The 15051-nt window shown below is 39.0% G+C and overlaps 1 long non-coding RNA gene across 2 annotated transcripts in view; it reads right to left on the bottom strand.

Annotated features, from left to right (window-relative positions):
- The window catches only part of LOC140251829 (uncharacterized), a 328692-nt gene extending 316031 nt beyond the window's left edge, over positions 1-12661 (bottom strand). For both annotated transcript variants that reach the window (XR_011903474.1, XR_011903473.1), the window contains exons 1-2: positions 12535-12661; positions 11552-11789 (exon numbers count right to left, since the gene is read on the bottom strand). This is a non-coding gene — a long non-coding RNA (uncharacterized lncRNA). The remainder of the gene's footprint in view (positions 1-11551; positions 11790-12534) is intronic.
- Positions 12662-15051: the final 2390 nt, after the last annotated feature.

Raw genomic sequence — 15051 nt, 5'->3', positions numbered from 1 at the left:
TTTAAATAACTGTCTGATTACTTGACCTTCAAAAATACACAGAACTCAACAGCTATTAATAGCACTCATTACTTCTGGTATTTTGGGGGAATTTTTCAACACTGAGAAATACCCCATGCAAATGAACAAACAGAAAGTGAAGTGTGCTATTACAGTGCTTCCATGACCCACTTCTATTTTCTGAACTCCTATTCTCTCACTTCCTTCCTTCAGAGCAATTCTCAGTTTCTAACATATGCTCCTGAAAATAATTCTTGAAAAATATTTTCAGGATCAGAGATTGGAGTCATTCATTGTCTGTGGTAGTTTATCAAGTCCATTAAAACCAATACTCTGCCTCAGTAAAGACACTGAGATTTGAAAAAAATATTTCTATATGAATAAAAGAGAAAATATTAAATAGCAGTTTGCATTCTACTATTCCAGATGGATTTTGCAGTCTGTTTTCTAGTTTCAGATGTTTGCCTTAGGCCTGAAACAGTCAAATCTTATTGTTTTCTCTCAATAGTGACCATTGGGTACAGAGAACACCCAAGCAATTCTGGCCATTGGCTGATTATTTCCACAAGAGAAACTCAGATATCACGCTATCTCCCACTTGTGTATGATTTTGCTTTATGTTAGTGCACAGAAAAGACCTTGGGAAGGATGAAAAAAGGGTCCATATTTTTCAAGAAGAAAAGGTAGTTTTTGATATATGGGGCCAGACTTAAGAAAACAATGAGCTCAGTGGGATTCTGGCAGAGTCACTGTATGGCTGTTGAGAATTATCCTGAAGGCTTTTTTATTATAGGTTCATAGGTTCACTTCAAACTTTCTCTGAGTGTTACTGCTTCTGCACCATAACAGACGAAATAGACTTCATACCTAGACAGTGACAGTGAATAACGTTTACAGGACCTATTCTGAGCTCCCATCTAAGTTTACTGAGTAAAGTCAAGCAAATCACCATGAACTGTCTGATAATAAATTACGTGTCATATCTGCCCTGCAGGGGCAATGTCCGGAATAATTGGCATTAGAGAAGAACATGAGGATCCTTGGATGAGGGCGATAATTTCCATGCCAAATGTTGGTAGGAATACTAACAGAAGGAAGCCTTAACAACCGTGTTTGAATCCACATGCATTTGACAATTCAGCAAAGCAAAGTTCAGGAGAGTTCAGAGTTGCAGTTTTTGAACCAGCTCTCCACTTTATGGAACAAAACAATTGCAAAATATGTCTCCTGGTTGTTCCCCCTTGCCTGGTTTCTTTTATTCCCTTCCATTTCACCAGTTTACCTTCTATTCTACAAACATCCCTACATCTGAGGTCATGTCTAACTCCATTACTTCAAGGTTTTTGTTACTCTGTTGACAGTGAATCAGCCACTTTCAAAATACTATTTCAATTTTGGCTCATGAGATTCAGAAGTTATAAATTTATTGAATGAGATGTATGTTAAGATGAGAAAAGAGCTACAGTTCTAAGAAACAGGTCTTGCACATTGCTTCTGAGAGCCAGTGAATTCTATCAATGGAAAACTAAAAGAAAATAAGTAGGTAACACATTTTTCTTCTTCCTTTCCCATAAACTAAAAGAGTTTAATGTAGTAAGATGAAAAACAGGCTGACTGAAAATGGAAAATAATATAACAACCTGACATTTTAGTCATCTTGTGGAATTCTTGGCCACAGGATTGAAGTGATAGGAAATAGTCATCCCATCACCCTTCTACTCCCTCCCAAAAAGAAGGAAAAAAAAGAACAAATAGCAAATTAAAACATTAATGGATGCATCAGTGAAAAAAATAATCTGTCTTCAGTTATGGAATAAAAAGACAGTTCTTTTGAGTCATGAAATTCCTGGTATAGAAATGTCTGAAATGTGGGAATATGTCCTGGCAAAATACTTCCATATTAGTTCTGCTTTTTTAATGTTTCTTAAACATCCACTAGGACTGTAATGATAAAAAAAAGTATGTCTCTAGTTAAAGCAGAGTATAGTGGAGCCTTCCTTCATGCCCTGTAGTTAGTGATATTTATACTCTATAGTGGAAAATAATGGTGCTTCCAACAGCCACGGAATTCTCAATATCCAAAGCAGTCTGAGTCTGTCTGGATTTAGTTCTGAAACTTCAGTGAGACAAAGAACTCCTCATTTCCTGAAAAACAAAACAAAACAAAACAAAAAAACACGTTTCTATATACGTTGTGTATTTAAGTGTATATATAAAGCTTGGCAGTGAATAATGGTAAAAATCAGTACATAGTTTGCAAGGGGTCAACTGCAACTTCCAAAAAAGGGAATACAAAACATAAGACAATAATAATTGTTCTCCATCCTTACGGCATGTGGAACAGTTATGGCATGTATCATCCAGTAACAACATCTAGTAATCTTATGTTTAAATTCTAACATTTAACAGTCTCTAATATGTTGTACTCTAACACATGTTAATAAGCCAGGGGAATCAGAGGATTGTAATCATACAAGGAAAGTGATGAAAGAAAAGTAAACAGAGCAGAGGAAAGACATGTCCCTTTGCAAGCAAAAAGGTAGTGACAACCATGAAAAGTTAGAACAAGTAAAAGAGAGAGAAACACTTATCTGATAAAAGTACAAAAAGATATGCAAGAAAAAGAATATACAGCATAAAAATTCAAATAACTGTGGCATCCTTCCAGGTTTCATCAGGACAACAATAAGGAGGCATCATAGTAAAGAAATACATGTTACTGCAAGCAATTTTATTTTTAAGTATGAGCGTGTTTCTAAATACAGGAATAATAGAATGCAGCTAATCATGCAAAAAGCAGACTGGACTCAGCTTTGCTTTGGAACACACATTTTTGAAAAGACTGCTTCAAAAAAGTGAAGCAAGATAGGTTTTTAACTTCACTAGAATTGAGAGAGAAGCAAAGTGCATAAGAGGTGCAACCTGACTTTTATAGCACCCCAAGAACAGTCACCAACTTTAAACATAGGGATTTGAAGGGCCAAAATCAACCAAAAGTCCTACTAGTTGATGGAAAGCCAAACAGATTTTATGGCACTGAGACAAATTCTGTTTTAATTTTGTGTTCCGTATGTCACCAGCAGTGAAATATCTCTTTTCTCTGTTTTGTTTTCCCATACAATATACCATGTATTGTCTCCACATTTCCACATTCATGATAAACTGAAATCAGTTTTCAATTTTCATTGACCTACTAGTGTCACTAGGAAAGAGATGAGGTAAAATGGTCATTGCATAAAATGACACTCAACCATAACAGGTACTATAGTCTATTATCCAAGTTAGAGATTCAGGAACTCTTAATTCAATTTTATGTCAAGCAAAATTGCATCAGTGATTGTCTTTTTCTCCAACCTGATGTACAAGTCGTGGAGAAATCACCAAACAGAAAGAAATTGGTTATTTAGCACTTCTAAATAAACTGTGAGATTTGGAATAGTAGCTCATACTGTCGTCTTCAAAATAATTCCAATGGAGAAACAATTAGCATGATAAAGACAGAATTCTGCTTGTTTTGCAATCATATATTCCTGATAATGCCTCATTTTTCTCTCTTTTTTTTTCTTTTTTGCACTTCTATTCAAAAATCCTTTATTGAATTATCATTCAAAAAAGGCATTAAGTCTTGTAAATTGGAAACAGAAATGTTTCCATGGCTATGACAGGGATTTCACTATGAATGCCTACAGTAGCCTTCTGAATAGTAAACAGGCCAGAGAATTTCATTCTTATCTAAACTGTTTGCAGATTGACAAGGGTATCGTGACATTTCCTATAAGGAACTGGACAGTCTAGATAATGATTGCTACATTATTTTCCTTTTTAATTGAAATTTAAATGAATACTGTGCTGATAAAGCACCCAGTTTATTATTTACTCCTTGCTTTTATGCCATGGATACATGTGCATTTAGATTATCTGACTTGCTAAGCTGTTGTCCTGGCTGATGGTGCCAGAGTGACATTTCTCTTAACTGTAAATAGATAAAGATTACAGATATTTCACTTTTTTCCTTCCTAAATGAGGGAGGCAGTGAGAACTTAAAGGATCCACAATCTAAATCTGTTCCTTAATGACAGGAACACAAAGACAGTAATCTACCATAAATTATGACCTGTATCTATCTAGCCCTGATTGCATCATTCAACACTTGTGACTTGAACCATGGAATTATAAAAAGATCAGCGAGACACAAGTCCAGATCAAGAATTTGAAGATCATACCTTTACATCTGTTGTAGATGCTAACGAGGCTGAACCTTGTAGTACAAGCATATAGGCGGTAGCGGGGCTTTTTCGGGATGTGACGGTGATAGTAAACCAGCCTCTTCCGTCCCCTATCTAGTGATGTACTTTGGGCGCGCGCATTTCAAACGTGCCCTAGGGGGCGTAGACGAAGTAGTAAGGTATATAAGGTATTGATTACTCCTAATAAACGCCATTTTGCCACCTTTCTTGATGAGTCACGGTGGTCCTTTTGGCCCTAGCGAGGGTTTCGCTAGCACCTGGGCAAGTATGGGGTTTGGATTATAATTGTGCACGGCAACATATGGTGCCCCGTGTGAGGCCGTAAACTCCGGTGTGCCTTTTCGTTTTCTTTTTGGGGATTTTTCTTATTAGGCGTGTTTTCGGTTTATTTTTTTTTGTTTGTTTGTTTTTTATATAGGAGTGTACTGAGGGGACGGCAGTGCATTCCTCCTCCAGCTGCTCGGGGGGACGACGAGTGTGCCTGGGGTTTTTTTAATCTGGGGTGTAGTGAGGTGACGGCATTGCATCCCGCAAGGGAGCGCCTCGGGGGGACGACGAGCGTGCTTTCTTGTCTTTGTAGAGATTGCCTGGGGGGGCAGGGGTCTCTTTTTTCTCTTTTTGCAGCGCAGGTACTCGTGGATTGCGATCGGGGGCGCTATATTTGCGGCAAGAGTTCCGGGGGGACGACGGGACGGGGCGGGACGACGATTATGGAATTTATCAGTGAGGTATTGTTTTCTTTTTGTAAAGAATACTGTGGCGAGACTGCTCCTTCTTTGCGGGAGATTGCTGCAATACTTACTTATCTTGAACGGGACGGGGAACTTTCATCCCCCCGCGAGATCCTTGACTGTCGTAAATGGGATCCACTCACTGTTCTGCTTGCAGAGCATGCAGCGACAGCCCAGGCGGCTGCCGAGCTTGTGACCTGGGGCGTAATCCTGGGTGCTCTTAAAGCAGCCAGGGAGGAGGGGAAACTTGTTGAATCGTGTTTGTTAGTTGGGCTTGTGTTTGAGCCGGAGCAGCCGGGAGGGCGGCCGGGAAAAGCGGCTGAGGACGGTGGGACCCAGGAGAGCCGTCTGGGGAGGAGGCGGGGAGATGGGACGGGGTCCGGGAGAAGCGGAGAAGAAAAAGTTAAAGATGGCGAATTCCAATCGACCACACCCCCTCTCGACCGCCAAGTGGACACTTCAGCCCCATATCCTTTGTCATTGGGGGGTGGGGAGTGCGGGCGCGCGGTTAATTCGAGTGGTAGGGGAAGTAGGCGTGCTCCAGACCCGGGGGGAGTGCAAACGTGGTGCTATCCCGGGGGGGGGAATAACGGGCGTGCGGCTAATTCGAGTGGTTGGAGAAGTAGGCGTGTTCCAGACCCGGGGGGAGCGCAAACGTGGTGCTATCCCGGGGGGGGGAGTAGCCAGGTCCAAAGGGACTCCGCGGGGCTGCGGCTGCAGGCTTGGATTGGGCAAGTTTCGGCCGGTGGGCCGGCCCCCTCTGTGTTGGCTTGCAGAGCTGCCCGCTGGTGCCGGCGGGGGAAGAGGAGCTGCCGCCGGGGCGGGCGGGGCTGCGCAGGGTGCCGGCTGGGTCTGGCCCGTCTCTGCCCTCCACGCGGGAGGGGGCAGCGGTACGGCTGCTGGCGGCGGCGGGGGAGCTCGCTGCTGCGATCAGTCCGAGGGCCGCCTGATCGGACCCGGGCCCGACTCCTGCTGCGCTGCGCCAACGGGACAGGACCGACAGAGCCTGCAGCTGCAAGTTGTTCGCTCGCTGTGGCTCCTGTTGCCTGCCAGTCATGCAGGGGACAGGGGCTCGATTCCCTCACTGGAGGCAGTAAGTCAGTCATCAATAGTGGCTGCCATCTAGCTATTCCTTCTGGAGAGAATGAGTCTCCAAATAGGTCCAAAATCACATCTGCCAGTTCCGTGGAATTTTTCTACAGCCCATGAATAGAGTGGCTTTGTATTTGAACATATAATTATAAATCTTGAAGTCAAAAACTGTTAATCTGTGCAAGTGACTGGTGATATTGCAATACAAAATAACTGTAGTGGGGAAATTTTTTAAGACCTCAGCAGGGTGCCAGTATCTATACTAACTACTGATGGAGCAAACACAAGGTGAGTTTATTTTTCTAAAGACTGTCCCTTGTTATTTGTTGGTTTTGATCCAATTGTATTATGAGGTATTTTCTTTCTCTTTCCTTGTTGCTTCTGTCACATTCATTTCATAAGCTGGCCCTAAATCCAAAATAGCTTGCCACAGGGGAATCATTTAGCATATGGGGATTTCACAAGAACATTTTGCTGGCGTCATCTGTCCTATGAGTATCCATGTACCCATATTTCCTGGCATGGCACATAGGTGACTAAGCAACTACTGAATACCAGCTGCAGCATAAATCCTCTGGAGGCACTGGCATCATCAAAATCAGAGAAAGTCTTTTAATATATCTCTAAATCAAGTTCTAACTCATTATCTGATGAGTTCAAAAAAGAAAACGGATGGTTTTGATTCACTAAGTTGAATCAATTGAAAAAAATTGAAGATTCAATTGCAAAGTTGAATTCAGGCTTAAAGAAGGTGGATTTAGGTTGGATACAAGAATAAAGTCTTTTACAGTGAGTATGATGTGGCGCTGGAACAGGTTGTCTAGAGATGCAGTTCATGCCCTGTCCCTGAAGACTTTCAAGGTGAGGCTGCATCAGGCCCTGGGCAACCTGATCTAGCTGTGGTGTTCACTGAAGTTGGACTAGATGGCCTTTAAATGTCCCTTTCAATTCTAAGGATTCTATGATTCTAAGTACCAACCTGCCTCCTGAGTGGCATGGAGTTGGAAATCAAAGCCTTTTATTCAGTCGTATAACAGAAGCTACTATACAAATTTAGATCTCTTTCTTCGTTTATTCCTATATGTTTTCTCCTCATCTAATCATGTTTTTCTACTATAATATAGAATATAGTGAATAGGTCAGAACCTAATTTAAGTTTCTGTAGTTTGGTTGACTATAGTAGCATGTTCTTTATTGATATCAGTAGATAATTTTGCACCTTCCATTTCAATATTAAATGTGTAATGGAAATACTGAAGCCCCAGCCTGATTGGATAGTGGAAGAATTTGCTTAATCAGGTAATTACAGCTCCACTATGACCTTCCAGGAAAACCGAGTTGTATTTACAGCTAAATGAGTGTGCAAACCTGTCCTGATCCATGCAATGAAGAGAGTTCAGTGTCTCTGGATATCCAGCTTCATGGTGCCCAATTGCTGCCACTCAAAAACATAAATGTATGTGTGTATGCATACTCTCCCCACTAGCACTGTCTTATCAGCCAGCTTGTTTCTACAACCAATAGATGTGCTCCAGTGACCTCCATCTCCTTTCTGCTTACATTTTCCCACCACTCTGTGCAGCAGGGAATAACTGGACTTTTTATTCAGGAGGGTGATGATAGACAAGGAAGACTAGTTCTAAACTAAAAGAGGGGAGATTGGACAGTGGGAGGAAAATCCTTAATCAGAAGATGGTGAGGCACTGGCACAGTCTGCCTAGAGAAGGTGTGGGTGCCCCATCCATGGAGGCATTAAAGACCAGGTTGGATGAAACTTCAGTCAACCTGGTCTAGCCTTGGTGTCCCTGCCCATGGCAGGGGGTTGGAACGAGATGGCCTTTCAGAACCCTTCCAGTCCAGATTGTTCTATGATTTTTTGATTTATGTGAGTCAGCACTGACATGGAATGTAATTTTATTCTTTCTAAGTACTTTCTTGACTCTCTAAGAACAATGAACTTTCTTAACTTTTAATGTTATTCCTCCTGCTAAATACTTGCACTTCTCAGTTATTAATGCATCACCGTATGTATAGGTATGTCTCCTCAGAGAGGTGAGAGCTCAAATATTTACTTCTAATTGGAATTTCCCTTTCTGCAGGTGGCTCTCAACTAAATAAAAAAACCAAAGGGCATGAAAATTGCTCCATCATTATAATATAGTAGTTGAATTTCATAAAATTTATATTGCCCTGTTGCTATGGCAACTGCATTTAAACCTTTTTCTTACTAGCCGGATCATGTAAAACAACAGAACTCATAGAAAGGAGTTCGCTGGTTTTTTTTGGTTTTGTTGTTGTTGTTGTTTTATGTCTTGGAATTATGCAAAGTGTTATAAGTATTTAGCTTAATCAGCAATGCCTATGAAACTAATTATTCTATTCAGCAGAAGCATTCAGGTACAGGACATGAATTCTATGAATGGCAAGATTCACTCTGAGCTAGGGTGGGACAAAAGGAGTACCGAGGAAGGAGAAGTATTTCTTTCATGTTTGGTTTAATAAGTGAAGATTGGTTTAATAATGTAAAATCCAGCAGAAGTACCTCCGGACACAAGGAAACAATTTCCCTAGTTATTTTCCTATTGCAGCTATATATAGGCCACCTCTTCATCTTGCCTTAAATTGTTAGTGAGTTTGCTGTTACAAAGAATGAACATCATGGGAAAGAGTTGTAGTATTTGCAAACAATCTACTAGAAAATAACTAAAAAAAAAAAAAAAAAAAAAAAAAAAAAAATTAAAAATCTGAATATGAATATATTCAACTATATTTTGGCAAGTTTAAAAATGAAAACATAGCAACCAACATTCCATATGAAATGAATTTATGAGGTTTCATAACTTTGCAGAATACCGGGGCTCAGTAGATTTTAAGTGATGTAATGATTGCGTGCTATTCATGCACCTGGATAAGTATGTCAGACACTCCAGTGGAGCAGAATTTACACTGGAAAATCAGTTCACTTTGTGTTTATATGTCACTGTGATAACTACAGCTTAATCAGTTTGGTGCAGGGAACTTGCTTTGGCAGGGGGTTTGGACTCAATGATCTTTGGAGGTCCCTTCCAGCCCCTACAATTCTGTGAAGTCATGGTCACCTTAGTCAGGGGACAGACTCTTAAAACAGACAAATTATGATCTTACCACGTCAGATTTTCTGAAGGATGTGGGTCAAAAGCAGGACTCACAGCCTCTGTTATATACTTCAAGATTTTTTATTAACTTTTCTTTAAAACATATAATTAAAGACTGAGCTTTCACATCATTCAAGTAACATCTATCATGTGGCATCCAAGTAAATTTTTAAACATCTGATAAATAACTGACTTACTCAATAAATACATTATATCATCTGAAAAATAACCTTGGGAACTCCAGCCTCGGGAGCCACCCGTTTCTGTCCCTGCTCATGAGGAAAGAGTTTTCCTTTAACCATGTATGAAACACTTCCTCACCCACTTATGTGGAACAGTACACTTCTACATAGGATGACATAAAATCATTGTGTCTTGGGTCCCATCTGACCAACAACCTAATTTTTCCTTAGTTTTCCCTTCCTAGGTCACTCTGATAATTTGATTTGTCCATAGAGGTTGTGATGTCCAGAGAAGTTGTTGGAATCTCCTTCCCTGTAGTCCTTCAAGAGCCAACAGGACATGATCCTTGGCAACAAGCTACAGGCATCCCTACTTGAGCAGGGAGTTGGAGCAGATGATCTCCGGAGGTCTTTTCAAATGTCAGCTATTCTGTGTTTTGTTCATAACCACTACCCTTATATTCACTGATCCCTGTATTGAAGGTGTTGGTCTGTGCTTGCTTGCATCCAAAGCCTCAGGGGAGCTGATAGCATAGTTAGCCCTGTACCTGAAAAGTGAGATAGTTTTAGAATGTTCCCAGGTCCTCTGCAGCTCCAATAACTGAATCAGTAAAGCACAGTACTGTTCAGAAGTAGTTACTTCGCTGTTTATGAATTTCAGTGAATATATCTTCCAAATCAAGTGAAAAATTTTGCCTCCAAAAGCCAAGCCAATCATGTAAAGAGGATGAATTTCAAGTGAAAAAAAAATATTTCCACATCAAAGATTTCTCTTAATACAAAACCCTATTTAAAACTGATCTAAGTGGAGCAGGTTGTTTATAGCTCATTATACAGCAAAGACTTTAGAGGCAGCCTATCATGTAGAAGCTCTGGCTACAAGTATGTATATAATTGATACTGTGCTTGAAGAGGTACAAAAATGATAAGAGAATTTAATACATGTCATCTGCAGTCTCAAGTGTATTGTCCATGCTTAGTAGATGACATTTATTTTTCAGTTGACTTCCTTAGTGAAATGCAGCTGTTGGTTTATGTCAAATCAATAAAGACTTAATTACAGTAAATGTAAAAGAATTATAAATAAATGTAGTACAGAGCAAGTGTTCGAGAAAAGTGCATCAGCACTTAAAGTGCCCAAATTCTTAAAGCTGCTTTCTCTTGGGCAGTCAAACTAAACATAGAAACTCCTCTCAAACTATCCCAAACCCCAGTGAACCTTCTCTTCAAATTCCTCCTCATGATGAAAGCCCTTTTCTTGGTTACCCTCTCTCTGTAATCATCATTTTACATTCATACAAATAGAAATGAACAGATTACCATCCGACTTAAACTGGTGCCAGTTCACTGACCTTCACAGATCTCTACCAGGTTCTGCTGTGGAACATCCCAGAATAAGCCAAGAATATAGCAAATACAGTTCATGATGATGAAACTATGATGCCATTTGCAAATAGCAGGAAAGGTGCACAGCTTTTTTGGTTTTCTTTTTCTGACTGCAATATTGTTTGTGTTGTTAATACTTAAGTGTCCAATAATAATAATAGTAATAATAATAGCAATAATAATAAAATTAAAAAATAAAACTGAGACATTATAGAGACTATTGTCTCCTTGGCCATGAAATTAGATGTGAATGAGGCAGACTCCTCTCATGTTTGTCTTAGTAAGCTCAGAACCACCAAAACACAAGCTAGTGAATCCAAACTACTTTAACTGTTACCATGTTCCTGGGAAGAAACTTCATCTGAACCAAAAGAGGTTTTCCCTTGCACATGATTCAGCAAACTGCACCATGAAAGAACTGCTCTGAATAGGAGGAGTGGGCAAGGCCACCTTCTCTTGGTGGCTGACATAATACTCCTTGCCTTCTGACGCTATTTTATTTTAGATTATATTAAGGGAATCCTATTCATAGAGAATTCCCATACTCTGACTACGCCATGAACTTCTTTAATTTTAAACAATTATTTGATATAAATAGATACAGATTATTTGATATAAATAGATTCACCAGATTCAGTTGTATGACATGCTTTTATATTCTTAAGTATGAAGACAAGATCTTTGACCACGCAATTAACACCTGAAAACCAGGAGGCTCTTCCAGGACTAATTTATGAAGGAACAAAAGAAGCTGTGGGTCCAAGGAGTCATAGGCTTACCTTTTCGTTTTTACATAATACTCCAAGCCAACCAGAGCAGGTACCCAAGCACTGTTTTATTGTCAGATGGAGATGCAGAAGGTAACTCAGGCAGCCAGTGTCAGTCAAACTGAATAAGGGCTTGAGTTTACAGCTCTAGTTACTGTGAAGTTTGTAAACATGAGAAAATGTACCTCAGGGTACAGAATGTCTTTAAGTGTATCGTGCTGTATTCAGTCTCTTCACTGATCACACATTTCTGCAAGGAAGAAGTCAACAAAAAACAGCAGTCATTCAAAGGACAGGACTCAGATATTGTATGTGGGCTTCTAGATAAAGAACCTATGGCTCTACAGTTGGTTACTATTATTTCTTGTATATGCCTTATAATGCTTTTAGTCATTAATAAGATATTATCAATAAAATGTACGTAAATGTATATATATAATGGATTTTGTTATTCTGGTACTAGAAATAGTTCCAGATTTCCTATTCAGAAGAAATGAGAAAAATGACCAGAGGAACATTCAACTATGATTCATCTACACTAATAGCATTCTTTTTTTATATCAGAAACATTTACTAAAGACTGAAAACATCATCACATCTGGATTTCAGATGCAAGGCGATACATAAGAAACCAGTGAAAACAGGTGTAAGACCTTAAGCAGAGATACAACTGTTGGCAAATACAGTCATTTTCTCTTGTTAGTTCCTCTAATGTGGAAGATGTTACTGTTTCTCCTCACTTCAGGTGAGGTAGATCACACCACCACAAATGATGCACACAAAGGCTAAAAGCATTGATTTTCGTAAGATGATGCATACAGATCCACTTAAGAGCCCATTTAATTTCTGTCAACACAGAAGGGTTAAAAGCTCGAATTTAAAAGGAATCACCTCATGTTATATTTCTTAAAGGCAGTTCCTTGCAGGTCTCAATCTTCTTAACATTCACTTCTAGTAGCTATTTTTGCTTTAAATATGCACATTTAAATTCTTACCTATGATCCTTCACACAAGCACTTTGATCCTTCCTGCCCTCCATGGAAAACAAACCATATTCCTTCTCTTGTTACTTGGCAACGTGATGGAGCAGCTTTAGGGACCAGATTCTGCACTTATTCTCCCACTGATTTCAATAGAAGGAAAAAAAAAAAAAAAAAAGGAAGAAGAAAAGCTTGGGGAGCAGAGACACAGATTATGAGGTTTAAAACTGACAGAGAATCAACAGGAGGAATTGTACCTCCACATATCTAAAAGCATTTGGAACTTGCAGGTTTGAAGAGGTGGTACTATTCCTATATTTCTCCTATCAGCTCGCATTTTATGTGAGAGCTGCAACTTCTCAGTAGGCTGTTTTCTTTTTTGGTATGTTGAATTTCTTTTAAAATGTTTTGCTTATCAGCTGGTATTCTTCTGGCAAGCAGATAGTAAAATAATTCACGATCCATTAACAGGCAGAAGAAACAGTAAGTTGTCACTGGTGGCTGGAGCCTCACACAAGGGGTTTAAGTCCCCTGTTCCATCAGAAACTTGTGAATTCTTGAACAAGGACATTAACATTGTTTCATCAGTTAATATTTCTTTTAAAATAACGATTAGTCCAAAAGTGACTTAGGGGTTTGGATGTTTGAAGTGTGCAATTACAACTTTTTGGTACCTGGCACAGATTTCAAATCACTGAAGAACTGCCTAAGAATGCACCCTATAAGTGAAAAGACATACAAAACACTGGAACAAGCTACTCAGGGAAACTGTGGATGCCCTGAAGATGTTCAGGTCTAGTTTAGATGGGGCCCTAGGCAGACTGATCTGGTGGGGGGCAGCCAAGCCCATAGCAGAAGCTAGCACCTGATGATCTTTAAGGTCTTTTCCAATCTAAGCCATTCTTTGATTCTGTAATTTGAATACAAATGCTAAACACAAACATCCTTGTGAAAATGTTTCACTCCTGTTCTTAGGTACCAATCAGGATTTAAGGGAGATATCTTATGCCAGCAAAGCCAGAAAAGTCCTCCAATGATAAGTTCACAACTACCTGGTTTATTTTGTTCAACAGTCTTCAACAGAGCCATGATATTGAAGGTGGCATCACTTGCTAATTTTTCTGGATCAGAATATTAACCCAGAATGTTGGATGTAGGCTCAGGTAATTGCCAGAAAAATACTGAATATATAAAACTAAAAGTGGAGAACTTATGCTTTTGCTTATTAGATTCAAGTGATGTTGAAATCATACAATTTTATTTATTTATTTATTGCTTTTGGACTCAATAAGCCAATGTTTATTTTATGTTTAAGGGAGAAAGAATACTGAAAAGAAATCACCCAAAGCCTCCCTAAGCCTCAGGAAAAAATGATGAGTCCCTTGAATTGCATAATTCCAACTATCATAGATTCCTCTAAGTTCTAATTATCTTGCCTTTATGGAATATCTTGTAAATGTATTTTTCATTTCTCTTGATAAAAGGGAGCAGTTGGGAAACAAATCTGCTTTTCTTAAGTCTTCTGTGAATGATGGATATTCAATAAAGATCTTGTCTAACAGAACAAAGATCCAGCCAAGCACTGTACTAACTACAAGTTTCAGAGCATCAATTTATGACTAATGGCTTCATTTCAGAATCATAACTATAAGCACATATTTAAATGCATTCAGCACCAGCACACTGAGTTTAACATTTGTATACAACTGGGTATACAAACAGATGTTCCTAAAGATAGAAATTGTATTCTTATCCAGCTTTTCCTTCAAGATCTTCCATTTGGAATTATTATTAGGAGACATTCTCATAATATTGAAAGGGTATTTGAAAAAGAAAAAAAAAAAAAAAAAAAACAATTCTCTGTACAGACAACAGCAGAGTTTTATGATGCTCAAAACTATTTTTACCTTGCAGCAAAAAGGAAGGTCTTTCATCTCCATTGTTTATACTATAGAGAACCACTATTTGAAATAGAAAAAAATACGTCAACAAACAGACAACAAAACTGGAATCTACATATGCAAGAGACAAAAGAAAAACAAAACAAAATGAAAACCAAAGAAACAGTAGAATAAATCCAAGGGGAATAAAAGCTCATTTTAATCCAAGATATAGAAAAAGGGAGTGGCATTACTCAAAAGAAGTCCATAGAGGGAAAACAAGCACTATTTATTACGTCACTCTAACACAGATACTTCAATTATGTCAGAAGTGTTTATTACTCCTAAATACTTCTAAAGAGTCGAGGTGACCCATTTGTTGACTTTTGCATTTGTAGCAGGTTATAGGTAGAAAGAATCTGAATCCTGAACTTTGCCTGGACAGCCTGTGTCTCAAACCGTTCTCTTCCCAAAAGTTACTTCTTTTCCTGTTGCACTTCAGGAGAGCCAAGAAAGAGAGGTATTACTGTACAGTAACCATGTCAAGATGAATTTCAAAGGCAAAAGAAATCTTAAGGATTTTTATATATGTAACGATTGCAATGAAATTCATGTTTGTCCTTACAACTTCTTAATTCTCAAATTAATTAAA

Source organism: Excalfactoria chinensis, chromosome 4 (genome assembly GCF_039878825.1).
Source record: "Excalfactoria chinensis isolate bCotChi1 chromosome 4, bCotChi1.hap2, whole genome shotgun sequence".
Lineage (NCBI taxonomy): Eukaryota > Metazoa > Chordata > Aves > Galliformes > Phasianidae > Excalfactoria > Excalfactoria chinensis.
Note: the sequence above shows the minus strand (reverse complement) of the source record. Positions and strands in the feature narration are given on the sequence as shown.